General features: G+C 48.8%; 1 pseudogene; it reads left to right on the top strand.

Moving 5' to 3' along the window:
* The first annotated feature begins 873 nt into the window (after positions 1 to 873).
* LOC148853567 (calcium-binding protein CML37 pseudogene) lies at positions 874 to 1,726 on the top strand (annotated as a pseudogene).
* Positions 1,727 to 16,056: the final 14,330 nt, after the last annotated feature.

The following is a 16,056-nucleotide window of genomic DNA, read 5'->3' as shown; positions in this document are numbered from 1 at the left end:
AATAATTAATGTTAAAATTGATTATTAAAATTTATATAATAATAAATATTAATATATATTATATTGATTTTCTGAAAATTAATACACATTTTAATTCTTCCATTATCTTCAACAATTACCAATTTGTCCCTATATCTCACATTTTATATAAACTATTGAGGTATGAGTTTGTATGTTTAAATAACTTGTTTTCTTTATAAGTGTTTATATAACTTATTTAACGCCTTATAAAACATATATAACTTAACTTTTTGCATAGATCCATACTTATCCAAAGTATATCCCAAAATATCTCTTAAAATCGTCTTTCCTTTACGATTCCCATATTTGAACCTTAGGGTAGGAAACTAAGAGTGATTTACCATGTATGAAAAACGGTGGTTGACTATGTCGATTTAATTTATAAAACTGAGGAATTAGTTTGGCCCCGAAATAAAAACATGTAGATAATACAAATATATAACTATCATGTTATATATATATATATATATTATACAAAATATGTATATTTATCTTAAATTTATGTAGGCTAATTGTCGACATAAAAAACCTAGGTCCAAATTTGAAACTTTCGAGTCAAGGCGGGGCCATGTTCGGGCATTGTGGCGCATTTGTGATCTCACTCGCTTTTCCCCACGGCCCCACCCGTACAGGTACTTGTCATTCTCGATTCACACGGTTGGAATGTGATGTAGGGCGCGTGTGATTCGCAGCTGCGTGGGAACCGTCGAGCCGATGCGAATTCCACCTACACAGAATTCTTCGCCATCGCAGGCATCTTCTTCGTAAAGGTCAAGCAGGTTCCTCTCCCCTCTCCTTCTGTAACAGATGCGGTCAGCCACTGAGAAAGCATATAAATACATATCTTCGTTTGTTTCATTCACCGCTGCAAACAATAAATATGTTTTAACAGACGCGGTCGCCATCGGAGGCATCATTCACCGCGGTCGGCCACTGAGAAAGCATATAAATACGCATCTTCTTCGTAAAGGTCGAGCAGATTCCTCTCCCTCTCCTGTAACAGAGACGCGGTCAGCCACGGAGAAACTGATGTATGCATGCATATAAATATATTTCTTCAATTGCAACATTCATCGCCGCAGACTCTCATTGCAAGTTCGTTAATTCTCTCTCACTCTCGATCTCTATACACCGCTCCATTCCAATTTCCTCACAGAAATGAATAAATTCGACGTCAACCGATACGAAGGTGTCTTCCACTACTTTGATGAGAACAGAGACGGTAAGATTTCGCCCTCTGAACTGCAGGCTTGTGTAATGAGAATAGGTGGGGAGTTGTTGTTGGAAGAGTCTGACGCGGTGATTGAGTCCCTGGACTCAGATGGAGACGGAATGCTGGAGTTGGAGGATTTCGTTGGTTTAATGGAAGCTGAAGGAGAAGAAGAGAAGATGAGGGATATGAAACAAGCCTTTGGAATGTATGAGATGGATGGTTCTGGGTTCATTACAGCCAAGAGTTTGAAAAGGATGCTTAGTCGATTAGGCATGTCGAGGCCGATGGATGAATGTAGCATCATGATTACTCGGTTTGATCTCAATGACGATGGCATGCTTAGCTTCGACGAATTCTGTATTATGATGCATAATTGATTGATTAATTACAAATATTTTATTTTTCTGTTGTAATGTTGAGTGGATTCAAATTATTGTATTCGGATATCGATTTTTTTAATCGAAATAATCGGATTCGAATTCGATGATTCAATTTCGACCCATTTATACTTTTAATTATGAATGAACCAGGTCCAGTCAAATCCATCAAATAGGATCATTGAATTTTGACTGGTCCAATTCAATATATAGTCCACCCAATTCGTCAATTTGATTTTGTTTTGGATGAAGTGAAATTCAAAACCAGTCCATTGACACCTCTAGAATTTGTTCTGAATCCGATGATAAATTTATTAATTTTTTGAACTTTTTATTAATTTTTCAAATTACCCTAAGTTTTCTTTTTTAAAATTTCAAAATTCTAAGATCACATAATCCAATTTTTAAAATACCTTCATTTTTTGTAATATTCCTAATTCCCATAATTCCATTTCAAAAAACTCCTTTAAGTTTGATTTACTTGGTATATGTTTGGCATCAATGCTAAAAATACAACACTGCTTACGTGTGGGTTGGAAATACCATTTTTTTATTTTATATATATATATATATATATATATATATATATATATATATATTTGTGTTTAGAAAAATTGCTGCCAAGTAGGACATTTCCTGGAGCAACAATACTTTCTGTTTGATACTGATGGAGCGCGATCCGGCCGGTATTAGCTGTCAACGATTTCGCCTCTGAACTGGAGCGACGGGGAGCCTGAAACGGGAAAGATGAGAGAACTCCGGGGGGAACCCAGTGAGATAACTCCGAAGCTCAAGTTAGTAATCTCTCAAAGGCAAAGTATAGATCAGATGGCGCAAAGTTCACATACCTTGTTGTTGGGGGTAGGGGGCCTTTTATAACCACTTCGCACACTCGCTCTGTAGCCCTTGTCAAGTCGGGTATGATTACCCTTGCATCTGTCAGTTCAGGTGTCATCCTTTTTGTCGGAACCGTCTTTGTAACTGGAGATGGCGGTGTTAGGAGGCAGTGGCAGTGGCAGTGGCCGTTTGGAGTGCGGCCGTCAAGCATCAGATCCCAAGTCAGTCGGGTGCACCGCCCTTGGGTACGGACTTCCTCGGTGTCGGGCATAGTACGGTTTGTTTGGTTTTGGTGTCCTGAGGGAGATGCGGTGGAGTGGTGAGCGAGGCGAAGTCTTGAGTTCGGAGGTATGTCCTGTACTGCTATGGTGTCACGAGGATAATTGTTGGGTTCCCGTGCGGCACTCGAAAGGGGCGAGTAAGCCTACGCAACAAAGCAAACACACAGAAAAAGGCAACAAGATGGAATGCGAATTAGCAAAAGGCTATTTGTATTGCAATAATCAGTGGCAAGCACAAGCACACAATACAGTGTCGAGGGGATCTCGTGCTTAACCTTTACACGCTTATAGACTCACTCGACTACCTACCTCCCCTCAAAGAGTACGTTAAGCTTTTGGGGGAGTGGCAATAAGAAACATAAAAAATGTGAAAAAGAATACTATAGTATTACAATAGTGCCATTGGCAATCCCCCATACAAAAGTACATGCATAGCCCACCCATGGCACACATTTGGATGCTGGAGTGGCGGCTATAGGCATGGTGATTGGCACTTGAAGGCGCGGCGAAGAGAACACTTGTTACGGTCTCCCCCACTCAATTCAGTCTTCGTCCTCGAAGACTATCTTCTGTTTGAGGCTTGAACTTGTTGTTGGTGAAAGAAGGTTCTTCGACTGCTCTACGAACCGGGTTTCTTCCAAGGCCCTGATAGTAGGTTGGGTAGATTGCTAGTGGATGTTCTTGATGGTGGGAAAACCTATGGCCAGTCCCTAAGTTATGTCCCCGCTTGGCTGCTTCAAGGTAGGATTTTGACTTGTTCCTGATGGTGGTAGGAAAGTTGGTGGCCAAGGTTGGGTCAAAATGGTATTTTGGATTGTTAGGGTATTGGTTCCCATGCATTTTTCCCCAAGGGTGACTCACAAGGCTACTACGGAATTTATCTTGAGGGATGATGTGAATGAGGTCCCTAGATGGCTTGGGTGGCACTCGTTCTCCCTGATGGTTGTGGTAGTAGGCGTGAGCAAAGTTTGATGCGGCCTTGGGTCTTCTGTTGGGCCCACCAGTTGTGGGTGTGTGCGGCTTCTGCTGCAACGGTGGCTTCCACTGCTATTGTTGTGGCGGCACTGACACTGACGCTGACTTCTTCCCAGAGTTGCTGCGATCACTTCCTGTTGCAATGGTGGTAGTTGTAGATCTCTCAGCCAACAATGGTGGAGGGTGGTGTTGGAGTTGTAAGGCAGAGACGTGCTTCTTCTTGGTGCTGGCAGTGCCGATCATGTTAACCATGCAAGGTGACTACTCATCCAAGATCATCAGGGTGTCGAGGTGAGGCACCGGTGCAGCTTTGGCCTGTATCATGAAGTCCATTCCAAGGGCAATATTGAAATCATCTATGTGGACGACAGAGAGGTCAATCTCTCCATCCCAGGTACCGAGTTGTAGTCTTACTCGACGGGCCATGCCTTCAATAGGTTTGGAACCTGTGTTAACTGCTTTGAGCCAGCTAGGCTCTTTGGAAATGGCCAAGTTTAGTCTCTTGGCCTCTGCAATGGATATGAAGTTGTGAGTGGCCCCTGTGTCAACTAGGGCCCTGGTTGGCCTCCCGCCAATGGTTACATCAACATACCTCAGTCCTCTTTTGACTGAGGAGGGCTGTTTAGAGGTAGCCCCTTTCTTCTTCATGGCATTGAAAAGTTGGAGGGCGCCCACTCTTGGCGCCTGGGTACTCCGTTCCCCATCACTCTGCTCATCATCACTTAGCTTGGCAATGAGGGCATTCAGCTTTGCTCGCTTTGGGCAATTCCTGGTGAAGTGCTCCTCCCCACAAATGTAGCAAATGGGAGGATGGCTTGGTCTCCCTTGATATCTGTTGTTGTAGTAGTTTTGACTTCCTTGTGGCTGGTTCCCCTTGTGGTGCTCGACTGGCTTGTGGTTGAAGGGTAGCTTCTCTTTCGGGGGACTAGGTTATCTATCTCCCCCACTCAAATGTGTGGTACGCGGGCTGGCTGGTTTGCTTCCTTCGTCATCCGACAATCTTTGTTCACTAAGTTGTTCGACCACGGCCATGGCGGAGGCAAGGTCCTGAACATTGCATCGTTGGAGCTCGAGCTCGGCCCAGGGCTTTAGACCATCCATGAAGTTGAACAATAAGTCCTTGTCTGACATATCGGTGACTTCTAATGTGAGGGCTAAAAACTCTTTGACATAGTCATGGAGGGAGTCGCCGTGCTTGAGATTCTTCATCTTGCGACGAGCAAGGTATTCCACATTCTCTGGGTAGAACTGTCTCTTTAGCTCTCTTTTAAAGTCAGCCCAGGTACGGATAACACACGTACCACGTTCTATATCAACACACCTTCTGCACCACTACAACATAGTGACATCAGTCAAATACATAGTAGCAGTACGTACTTGAGTCATTTCATCAGTCACATTGGTGGCGACAAGGTACTGTTCCATTTGTCACAGGAAGTTGTCAAGCTCTCTTGCATTGCGGGTTCCCGAATAGGGGGTTGGCTCCCTAATCTTGATGTGGGAGGGAGTATGTGTAAAGGAAGTGCTGGTTGGATTAGCGATGGCCCTCTTCAGGATTGCACATTCTGCTTTGAGCTCCTTTAATTGAGCTTGGGTGTCAGAGGAGGAACATACGGCTGACTTCATTGAGGCCCACTCCACTTTCATTTCATCTAGCTAGGCCTGGGCGGCCATTGATGTGGAGGTGCTTCTTCTTCATGTTTGCCCACTCGTTCTTCATCTCATCGAGCTGGGCTTGAAAACGATCAAGCCTATCTTGGACCTGCAAGTTGGAGGAGCTTGCTTCTTGTTGGCGCGCAGTGCTGCAAATTTGCTTGAGCGTGCCATTGATTATGTCTCGAACCTCGTCACGACTCCACTCAAGTGACCTTCAATCTCGACCAGTGTATTGTCCATGGCTTCCATGTTTTGATGCAGCTCGTCTATCGAGTCTCGCATCTCACCTACGGTGGCTTCGCAACGTAGCATGCGCAACTCAATGACTGCATGCTTGTTGGAAGATATCTCACGTTTGCTGGGCTTCGGTTCCTTGTCCTTGCCGATGTCATCGGCGGGTACATCATCAGCCTCATGGGCTGTGGAGAGTCCATGCTTGATCTTCACCACGATGTCCTTGTTGTGCTTCATGCTGTCACTCACGTCGCGGGTCGAATGGCTTAAGAGGAGCTCCTACTCTGATACCAACTATCACGGGGATAATTGTTGGGGCCCTGTGCGGCACTCGAAAGGGGCGAGTAAGCCAATGCAACAAAGCAAACACACAAAAAAAGGCAACATGATGGAATGCGAATTAGCAAAAGGCTATTTGTATTGCAATAATCAGTGACAAGCACAAGCACACAATATAATGTCGAGGGGATCTCGTGCTTAACCTTTACACGCTTATGAACTCACTTGACTACCTACCTCCCCACAAAGAGTACATTAAGCTTTTGGGGGAGTGACAATAAGAAACATCAAAAATGTGAAAAAGAATACTACAGTATTACAATAGTGCCATTGTAAATCTCCCATACAAAAGTACATGCATAGCCCACCCATGGCACACATTTGGACGCTGGAGTGGTGGCTATAGGCATGCTGATTGGCACTTGAAGGCGTGGCGAAGAGAACACTTGTTACAATGGGGCAGGCCAGTTCGGCGAGGTGTATCCCGAACTATTAAGGTAGGCCATTTCGGCGAGGTGTATCCTGAACTATTATAAGGCAGGCCAGTTCGGCGAAGTGTATCTCGAGCTGTTACAAGGCAGGCCAGTCCGACGAAGTGTTCCGAACTGTTACAAGGCATGCCAGTTCGGCGAGGTATGTCCCAAACTATTACGAGGCAGGCCAGTTCGACGAGGTGTGTCCCAAACTCTTACATGCAAGCCAGTTCGGATTATTGTCTGGTTTGGGGCCAAGGGTGAGTTCGGGCCCCTAGTAGGGAGTTTGGACCGCTGGTTTCTCCCCTTGGCACTCGCGCCTTATGCGTGCTTTTGTGCCAAGCTGTTGCCTTTGCTACGTGTTGCATAACTGTGAGGTTAGGCCAAATCTTCCTTCATCAATTGCCCCCCACTCCTTGCGCCAAGGGTCTTGCCCTGGCGCGGGGAGTTTTGCGAGGTGGTAGGTGGATTTGTTCCGTTCTTCGAATTTTGACTATGCGAGGTGCTTTGCCAGGGTTCTTCGATTTTCTGGAGCGTCCAAAAGGCGGGAGATGTGCCTCCTGCTCATAAATGTTGACGGACGTGGCAGCGCGCGTTTATTTTAAATTTTAAAAAATCGCGCAGCTGTGACGTGACAACGGGTCTTTCAATTTTGAGAAAAGCGTGCCTCTACCATTTTGAAGGGACGTGCACTGGCGGTTTTGTCAGTTGCAGGGAGACGTGCGGCGCATTGTCAGTTTCAGAAAGACGTGTGTCAGTGTGACGTCGATTTCAAAAAGACGTGCGCTGACGTTTCGCTCTTTTCGAAAGGACGTGCGCCAATCACGTCTCAATCTCAGGGGACGTGCGGTCAGCGCGAATGCGGGCTGTCAGATTGTCTTTGATCTGCACTGTCTGTTCTTGGTTACTGTAGCTATAAATAGTAGGGGACCCCAGTCGATTTGTCACTTCTATGGTTTGCCTCTTGAACTCGCGTCCAAGTTTTTCAGTTCGCGTCTAGGCTGGTTACTTAGGCTTCAAGGTTTTTGGCTTGTTCCTGTTTCCGGAGCCTTCAAAACTTTCTTCCGGTGAGTACCTTCCTGAATCCACCTCTTTTCCTCGATGTCTAGCTTTGATAGCTCAGACGACTCTTCAAGTAGGACTGATGTAGGTTCTACAAACCGAGCCGTATCCCCCGACTGCCTTAGTGATCCTGAGGTGGAACTTGAGGATGACTATGAACCCGTAGGCCAAGCCGCTTCGGGCAGTTTGGCGTCTACCTCTCGCCGAGGTCGGATGCTAGACAGGTTTGGTCCTTCGACCATGACGCCCAAGGGGCTCCAATCTATACTTATGTCTTACAATCTACCTGGGGGGTATACATATTTCATTCCTTCGAGTAGCTTTCCTTGGGAACACGGTCCTAATGAGATCGTGATTTTTCGAGAGCAGCTCGCTGCGGGGTTGCGACTGCCTTTCCACCCCCTTCTCGTCGAAGTCATAAACCACTTCGGTGTTACCATTGGCTAGCTTCATCTGAACTCTATTCGAAACCTGGTGGGGACAGTCTCCCTTTTTTGCGAACAGAATTTCCCTTTAGACTTGGAGATATTCTCCTCCATCTTAATGGTCATGAAACAAGCGGGTTTACTTCCTGGGGGAAGACGGGCGTATTACTTGTCTCCTCACCCTGGCTTTAAGCTTTTGTGTGAACTTCCTAATAAGGTCCCAGCGTGGAAGCGGGATTACTTCGGGGTGCGAAGTGCACAAGGGTGGCCTTTTTAGACCGGGTGGGGTGAGGCCGCTCCTGATTCTGGTGTCACTCTTGATAAAGAGATGGTGAAGGGCCTCCGGCAATGGGCACGGTAAGGTTTAAAGTGCCATCAGTACTTAACGGAGGCCAAGCTTATTGCGGTCGGCCTGAGTTCGGGTAGGTTTCTAGCTTTGAGGTTTCTTGTTTGTTTTGTTCCTTCGTTTTTTCTAATGTCGAACTCTTTTCTGCAGGTGTGATGGACGCAGAGAGGACTCGTGGGGGGCGCCTATTCCAAGGCATGAAGAGGAGGAAGTGGGTCACCAAGTGAACTCGTACCGAGTTGCCTCCGAATGAGGAGCCTCAAGTTCCAGGCCACACGCCGGAGGATCTGCCCAGGGAGCACGAGGTGACTCCACTGATGCATGAAGCGGCTGGGGCGCCTTACGCTGAGACCACTCACACGGGTGCTCCTGCCTACTCCAGTGCTCCTGCTCACTCTGGGTCCGCTCATACGCGGGCTGGGCCCTCGGGTTTGGGAGCTGAAGGGGAGTTTAGGAGCGTGCTGACGCCGAACTACACTCTTCAGAAGAGTAGGGAGGCTACTTTCCCCGAGGAGATAGCGGCGTGGATCGATCTTCCTTTGAATCAGGTTGTCTGCCATGTCGTAACACATGCTATGGTGGTAAGTCAGATTTCATCTGCCTTCTTCATTTTCTATCCTTGCTGTTGTCGCTCACTTTTTTCTTTTGGTACGTGAATTCTTCTATTCATGCCTTAGCAGCCCAGGTGGAGAGGAGCTCGTGACAGGCGCGAGCTGCTGAGGCGACCGCTCATGCTGTCGAAGAGGCTTTCCGTGCCGCCGAGGCGAATACCCGAGCTACTGAGGCGACCACTTATGCTGCCAAAGAGGCTGCTTGCGTCGCCATGGCCAGGCAGTCAATGTCTCAGCGGGATGCTGACGCCATGGGGGTAGTCGTCAAGCACATGGCAGACTTGAGGTTGGACCTGCAGCATCAGGTCGAATATCTTCAAGAGGACATCAGGGAGAAAATGCAGATTTTTTCCCAAGGTATTGAAGATGCCAAGAAGAAGGCCGTTGAAGACTATATTGCCTCTCCGCGTTTTGACGACCTGATGGTGGATTCTTACAGAAGGAGATTCAAGCTGAGCCGGTGGATGATCCGGAACACGTACGCCGACCTTGACGTTAGTGCTATATCTACTTCGCGTATAACTCATGAGATGGCCAATGCTGCCGATGGCGAGCCAGATTCTGAAGGAGAGGCAGGGCCTTCAGGTGTTGTTGAAGTGCCTTCTAATGGGGAAGAAGTAGCTTCGGGCATGTAAATTATTTATTTATTTATTTTTTAAGTGCCTTCTGATGGCCAATGTACTCTCCTTTTTCTTGCAACGGAATAGACAATCTTTTCGCTTAAAGTGTTCTTTTTCCTGAACTGATTCTTTGTCGAACTGATAATATGCCACTATTTCTTGTCCGGGTTATTGTACTTACGTGACCTATTTCGGCCCTAAGGCTCTTGTAGCGAACTGATTTTTTGCCGAGCTGATAGTATGCTCAAATTTTCTTTGCTTGCTTACGCCGAGGTTCCTCTTGCTGGCTTTGCGTCATGGCCCTAAGGCCTTTGTAGCGATTTCGTCCACTTCGCTTGGCGGTTTATAAGTAGTATCGCCTTAAGTTGACAATGTTCCATGCTCGTGGTACTTGTTTGCCTTCTAAGGTTTCGAGCTCGTATGCCCCCCGAGCGCTCTCTTTACTTTATAGGGCCCTTCCCAGTTTGGTCCAAGTTTGCCCACGTCGGGTTCGGGCACCATAATCTTACGAAGGACCAGGTCGCCGACCCGGAAGCTTTGCTGCTTTACTCTGGCATTGTAGTAGCGAGCTACCTGCTGCTGGTAGGCCGCTGTCCGGATGTGTGCGAGGTCCCTTACCTCATCTAGTAGGTCAAGGTTGGTACGTAGCTCATCTCTGTTTGTCTGATCGTCATATGTTTCTAGTCGCAATGTTGGTACTTCGATTTCTGCCGAGATCACTGCTTCAGTGCCGTAGGTGAGGTTGAAGGGGGTTTCTCCTGTGGCGGTTTTTCTGTAGTTCGATGAGCCCATAAAACACTTGGTAGCTCTTCGGCCCACAATCCCTTAGCTCGATCTAGACGTGCTGTCAGTCCACGCAGGATGGCTCTATTCATTACTTCCGTCTGACCATTTGCCTGCGGGTGCACGACTGATGTGAAGTTCTGTCGAATCCCCATGTTCTGTCACCACTCTTGGAACTTGATATCCTCGAACTGCTTGCCGTTGTCGGAGATTAGTACCCGAGGTAACCCGAAATGACATACTATGTTCTTCCAAAAGAAGTTTTGTATGTTTCGGGCTGTAACTGTTGCCAGAGGTTCAGCTTGTATCCACTTTGTGAAGTAATCTACTACCACCACAAAGAATTTTCTCCCACCTGTTACTGGCGGGAATGGCCCCAGGAGGTCGATGCCCCATTGTGCAAAGGGCCATGAACTGGTGAGGTATTTGAGGTTAGAAGCAGGCTGATGGTGGATATTGGCGTGCTTCTGACACTTGTCGCATTTTTTGACGAGCTCGACAGATTCTGCCTTCATCGTTGGCCAGTAGTATCCTTGTCGAAGTGCTTTTTGGGCGAGAGCTCTGCCCCCCAAGTGTCCGCCGCACAGACCTTCATGAGTGTCGCAGAGTATGAACTCGGCTTCGGCAGGTCGCAGGCAACGCAAGTAGGGGAGCGTGTAGGACCGTCGGTACTACAGTTTGTCAATTATGACGTATTTGGCTGCCTAGCGCTGCACCCTTTTGGCCGCATTGCATTATGCAGGGAGGGTTCCGTCTAGCAAGAAGCTCGCGAGTGGGTCGATCCAGCTTGGCTCTGCTTCGAGGATGGGAGCGACCTCCTCTGCCCCACCGAGAATACTAGGCCGAGGTAAGTCCTCTATGTACACGGTTCTCATGTTGTTGTGTCTTGTGCTGGCTAGTTGGTACAGAGCGTCGGCTTTAGTGTTTTCTGACCTCGGGATTTGCCTAATGAAGTGTGAATGGAAGTTGAGCAGGGCCTCTTTTACTTTCTCCAATTATGCGATCATGGAGAGCTCGCGTGCTTCATACTCGGCCGTAACATGGTTGACGACGAGCTGGGAATCGCTGTAGATGACCAAGTGCTTTGCTCTTACCTTTTGTGCTAAGTTTAGCCTGGCTATCAGTGCTTCGTATTCTGCCTCGTTGTTAGATGTCGCGGACTCAAAGAGTGGTGCGTATTCCAATTTTGTGCTGCATGGGCCGCATAAGACTATTCTAGGCCCGCTGCCTTGCTAGTTCGAGGAACCATTTACGTTAAGGATCCAAGGCTCCTCATCCCATTTCGTGTTTCGCCTGACCAGGAGAGATGCCACACTGGCTGCTACTTCACAAGGTTCAGACTCTATTGGCTTGGGAGCTCTGGGTTTGCCCGAACTGGGGACTTCGGGCTCAACCTGTTGAGGGAGTTCGAGGCTGAAAGTGCACTCGACGATAAAATCTGCGAAAGCTTGGGCTTTAATTGCGGTCTGTGGTTTGTACTAGAGATCGTACTCACTGAGTTCAATGGCCCACTTCGTCATCCGACCGGAGACCTCGGGCTTCAGCAAGACTTGTCTTAGGGGTTTGTCAGTTAAGACGACGACGATGTGAGCTTGGAAGTATGGGCAGAGTTTTCGAGCTGAAGTCACCAGTGCGTATGCTATTTTTTCTATCTGCGAGTATCTTGTCTCTACTCCCTGTAGAATTTTACTAACGTAATAGTACAAGTCTTTGGAAGGTCGCCCCAACATTCTTTAGCCCGAATGGCATGACCTTGTAATAGTACAGGCCGAACTCGGTAATGAAGCTGGTTTTTTTCTTCGTCGAACTAGTCCATCTTGATTTGGTTGTAGCCTGAGTATGCATCCAGGAAGCTTAGCAGCTCATGTCCCGAGGTTGCGTCCACTAGGTGGTCAATTTGGGGCAGGGGGAAGCAATCTTTTGGGCAAGCTCGGTTAATGTCGGTGTAGTCGACGCACATGCGCCACTTGCCGTTAGCTTTTTTCACCAGCACTGGGTTGGCTACCCAGCTCAGGTAATGAGCTTCCCTTAGGAAGTCCACTACGAGGAGCTTTTCGACTTCTTTGTCGACCGCCCTCCAACGCTCCGGGGCTAAGTTGCATTTCTTCTGTCTAATGGGTCTAACTATAGGGTCAGTGTTAAGCTTGTGAGTTATAAGGCCAGGGTCAATACCGGGCATATCCGCCGCGGACCATGCAAAAATATCTAAATTTTGGAGTAAGAAACTTACCAGTTCAGTTCACAAAGGCTCCTTGACGGAAGCACCGATCTGTAGTGTTTGCACCGGATCTGTAGCCAAGGTCGGGACTGCGACTGTTTCCTCAGTGGGCGAAGCTCGTTCCTCGCCCTGCTCCGCAGGCCGCTCCAGTTCGAGGTCGTCGGCTGCCTTGGTTTTTCCCTTTAGGGTGGCAACATAGCATTTGCGGGACTCAAGTTGGTCGCCCCGCGCTACTCCCACACCGAAGTCCGTTGGGAACTTCATTGCCAGATAATAGGTTGTGACCACTGCACGTAGAATATGCGTAATTGGTCGGCCTATTATGGCATTGTATGGGGAGGGGGTCAGGACCACTAGAAAATCGTGGTTGAGTCTTATCGCGCATGGCCATGTGCCGACTTCCACATGTACTTTTATTTTCCCCAGGGGCCTAACTTCCTCTCCGCTGAAACCCACCAGAGGAGTGTGTGCGGGTTTCAACTCGCTTTTCTGCAACTATAATTGGTCGAATGACGATTTGAATAGGATGTCCGCCGAACTACCTAAGTCCATCAATATGCGCCGGACTTCGAAGTCGCTGATCCTTAGCTTTATGACGAGTGCATCGTCGTGGGGGTAGTGAACACCTCGCGCGTCGTCTTCTGTAAAAAAGATCGGTTCTTCTGTTTTCGGCCTCTTGGGAGGGTTCTGCTCCTCTCGGGCTGCTTCGCGAACTGACGTCCATGCTATTGTCGAAGTGCATCCTGCCACCACCGAACCGCCCACTAACACGTGGATGGTTCCCCGGATTGGCCTCTCTTCTGGGGGAGGTCGCTGCAAGGCTTCGGCCGGTCTGCTGCTCGACTCAGGGGCATCCTTCCCGTGTTCCCCTTGCCGACCTGCTTTATTACTATTGTCATAATGTACAAAATTTCTCAAGTACCCGCGACGGATGAGTCCCTCTATCTCATCGCGGAGATTATTACATTGCTCGGTGCTATGACCGTGATCTTTATGAAAACTACAGTATACATTTTTGTTCCTTTTGTTTGGGTTGATCTTCAGACGAGGTGGCCACTTTATGTAGGGGGCATCCTTGATCGTCATCAAGATCTCGGTCTGCCTTGTGTTCAACGGCGTGCAATCCGTCTGAACTGCTAAGGGAGCTCAGGACGACTGGCTTGACTTCGCCTCTCAGTTCTGGCTTCTGTCGCCGGGGTTGGAGGGCTCACCTTCTCTTTTTCTTTTATCAACCCCGCCTTCGGCTCTCTAGTTGATCTCTTCCTCTGTTCTCATAAACTTGTCCGCGAGCTTGAGGAAGTCGGCTATGGTTGCTGGCTGGCTGGCCACCATGTGCCATTTGAATTCTTTGTGCGTCACCCCTCTTTTGGCCGTGGTGAGCTGCACCGCGGGGTCTAACCGAGGGATCTGCAAGCATGCTTCATTGAACCGCTTGATGTAGCTCTGGATGGGTTCTCCCTCTCTTTGGATTACCCCGAAGATACTTTCCTCGGTTCTGGGGCACCTCTTGCTGGTAACAAAGTGTGCGGTGAAGATTTGCACGAACTTGGCCCAGCTTCTTATTGACCTGGAAGCTAGGTTTTGGTACCAGGTGCGGACCACCCCTCTGGAGGTGGTGGTGAAGGCCACACACATGCATGACTCGCTGGCCCTAGCGAGGTGCATTTGCGACTGGAATGCGTCGACGTGGTTGTTGGGGTCAAAGGACCCATCATACTTGTCCAAAGATGGGAGTTTGAAATCTCTAGGCAAGGGGACTCCCAGAAGTTCTGCTGAAAGGGGGGAAGGAATTGAGAGAATGGGGACGGTTTTTACCTTGTCCGAGCTCGTTTCTTCCTTGCCTCTGAGCTCGGGTAGCACACGGGTAGCAGTTCGGCGACTTCGCCTGAGCCTTCTTTGAGTGGGCCTGGTGCTGGCGCTGCTGGCTTCCGTGTTGCCGAGCTCGATGGGCCCGGAATGCTGGCCTGCTACTAGTACGCTGAACCGGTTCTCCGTGAGTGGGAACTCGGGCTTGGATCGCCGAGGTGACTTTGTGGGCGAGGTTCTTGAACCACCCGCGAGCTGCGAGGTGGGGGTGATCTTTCTTTGCTTTCGGCCCGGGGATGAGGCCTAACTATTAGGGGGTTCTAGGGTCGGGAAGCTTCTCCTTGGTGAGGTTGTCCACCTTGAGGGGAGGCCTTGACCGGCTTTGAAACAGGGTGCCGGGGGGGGGAGGAACAGTGGCTGGTTTAAGGGTAGCTGAGGGAAATATTGCTGATAATGGTGTTGGGAGAGGTGGTGCAATACCTAGTGTTGCTGGAGTTGGTGCTACTGGAATTGCTGCATTTGGGCCTGCATTGCCCGCATGCATTGCATTAGATCATCCAGTTGGTTCTAGCGGGTTGCCTGTGGGACAGTAGTTGGTTCCGCGAAGTTCGTTTCAATGGAGAGTGGAAGAGGGATGTTCAACGAAGGAGTGTTCAGAGGCGCCACTACCTGTGGCACATTCAAACTGGGGATCCCATCCACTGAAAGGGGGATGGTGAACTACCCAATGCACACCGCTGGAACATTGAGTTGCTCTCCGGTAGTGGTTGTTTCTGTTCCACGTTCGACATTGTTGGAGGAGGCCATGGATGTTGGAGTTTTTGAAAGAAGGGTAGGTAAGAGAGATTTAGAGGGAGGCTTTTAGAAGCGTTCCCATAGACGACGCCAATTGATGGAGCGCGATCCAGCCGGTCTTAGCTGTCAACGATTTCGCCTCTGAGCTGGAGCGACGGGGAGCCTGAAATGGGAAAGATGAGGGAACCCCGAGGGGAACCCGGTGAGATAACTCCGAAGCTCAAGTTAGTAATCTCTCAAAGGCAAAGTATAGATCAGATGGCGCAAAGTTCGCATACCTTGTTGTTGGGGGTAGGGGCCTTTTATAACCACTTCGCGCACTCGCTCCGAAGCCCTTGTAAAGTCGGGTATGATTACCCTTGCATCTGTCAGTTCGGGTGTCATCCTTTCTGCTGGGACAGAACCGTCATTGCCTTTTGTCGGAACCGTCTCTGTAACTGGAGATGGCGGTGTCAGGAGGCGGTGGCAAGTGGCCGTTTGGAGTGCGGTCATCAAGCATCAGATCCCAAGTGAGTCGGGTAAGCCGCCCTTAGGTACGTACTTCCTCAGTGTCAGGCATAGTACGGTTTGTTTGGTTTTGGTGTCCTGAGGGCGATGCAGTGGAGTGGTGAGCGAGGCGAAGTCTTGAGTTCGGAGGTATGTCCTGTACTGCTGTGGGACAGACCAGTTCGGTGAGGTGTGTCCCGAACTGTTAAGGCAGGCCAGTTCGGCGATGTGTATTCCGAACTGTTATAAGGCAGGCCAGTTCGGCGAAGTGTATCTTGAGCTGTTACAAGGCAGGCCAGTTCGGCGAAATGTGTTCCGAACTGTTACAAGGCAATCCAGTTCGGTGAGGTATGTCCCGAACTGTTACAAAGCAGGCCAGTTCGGCGAGGTGTGTCCCGAACTGTTACATGCAGGCCAGTTCGGATTATTGTCTGGTTTGGGGCCAAGGGTGAGTTCGGGCCCCTAGTAGGGAGTTTGGACCGCTGGTTTCTCCCTTGGCGCTCGCGCCTTAGGCGTGCTTTTGTGCCGAGTTGTTGCCTTTGCCACGTGTTGCATAAC

The sequence above is a fragment of the Nelumbo lutea genome, chromosome 4, assembly GCF_056320005.1.
Source record: "Nelumbo lutea isolate HS-2025 chromosome 4, American lotus-T2T, whole genome shotgun sequence".
Taxonomy (NCBI): Eukaryota; Viridiplantae; Streptophyta; class Magnoliopsida; order Proteales; family Nelumbonaceae; genus Nelumbo; species Nelumbo lutea.
Note: the sequence above shows the minus strand (reverse complement) of the source record. Positions and strands in the feature narration are given on the sequence as shown.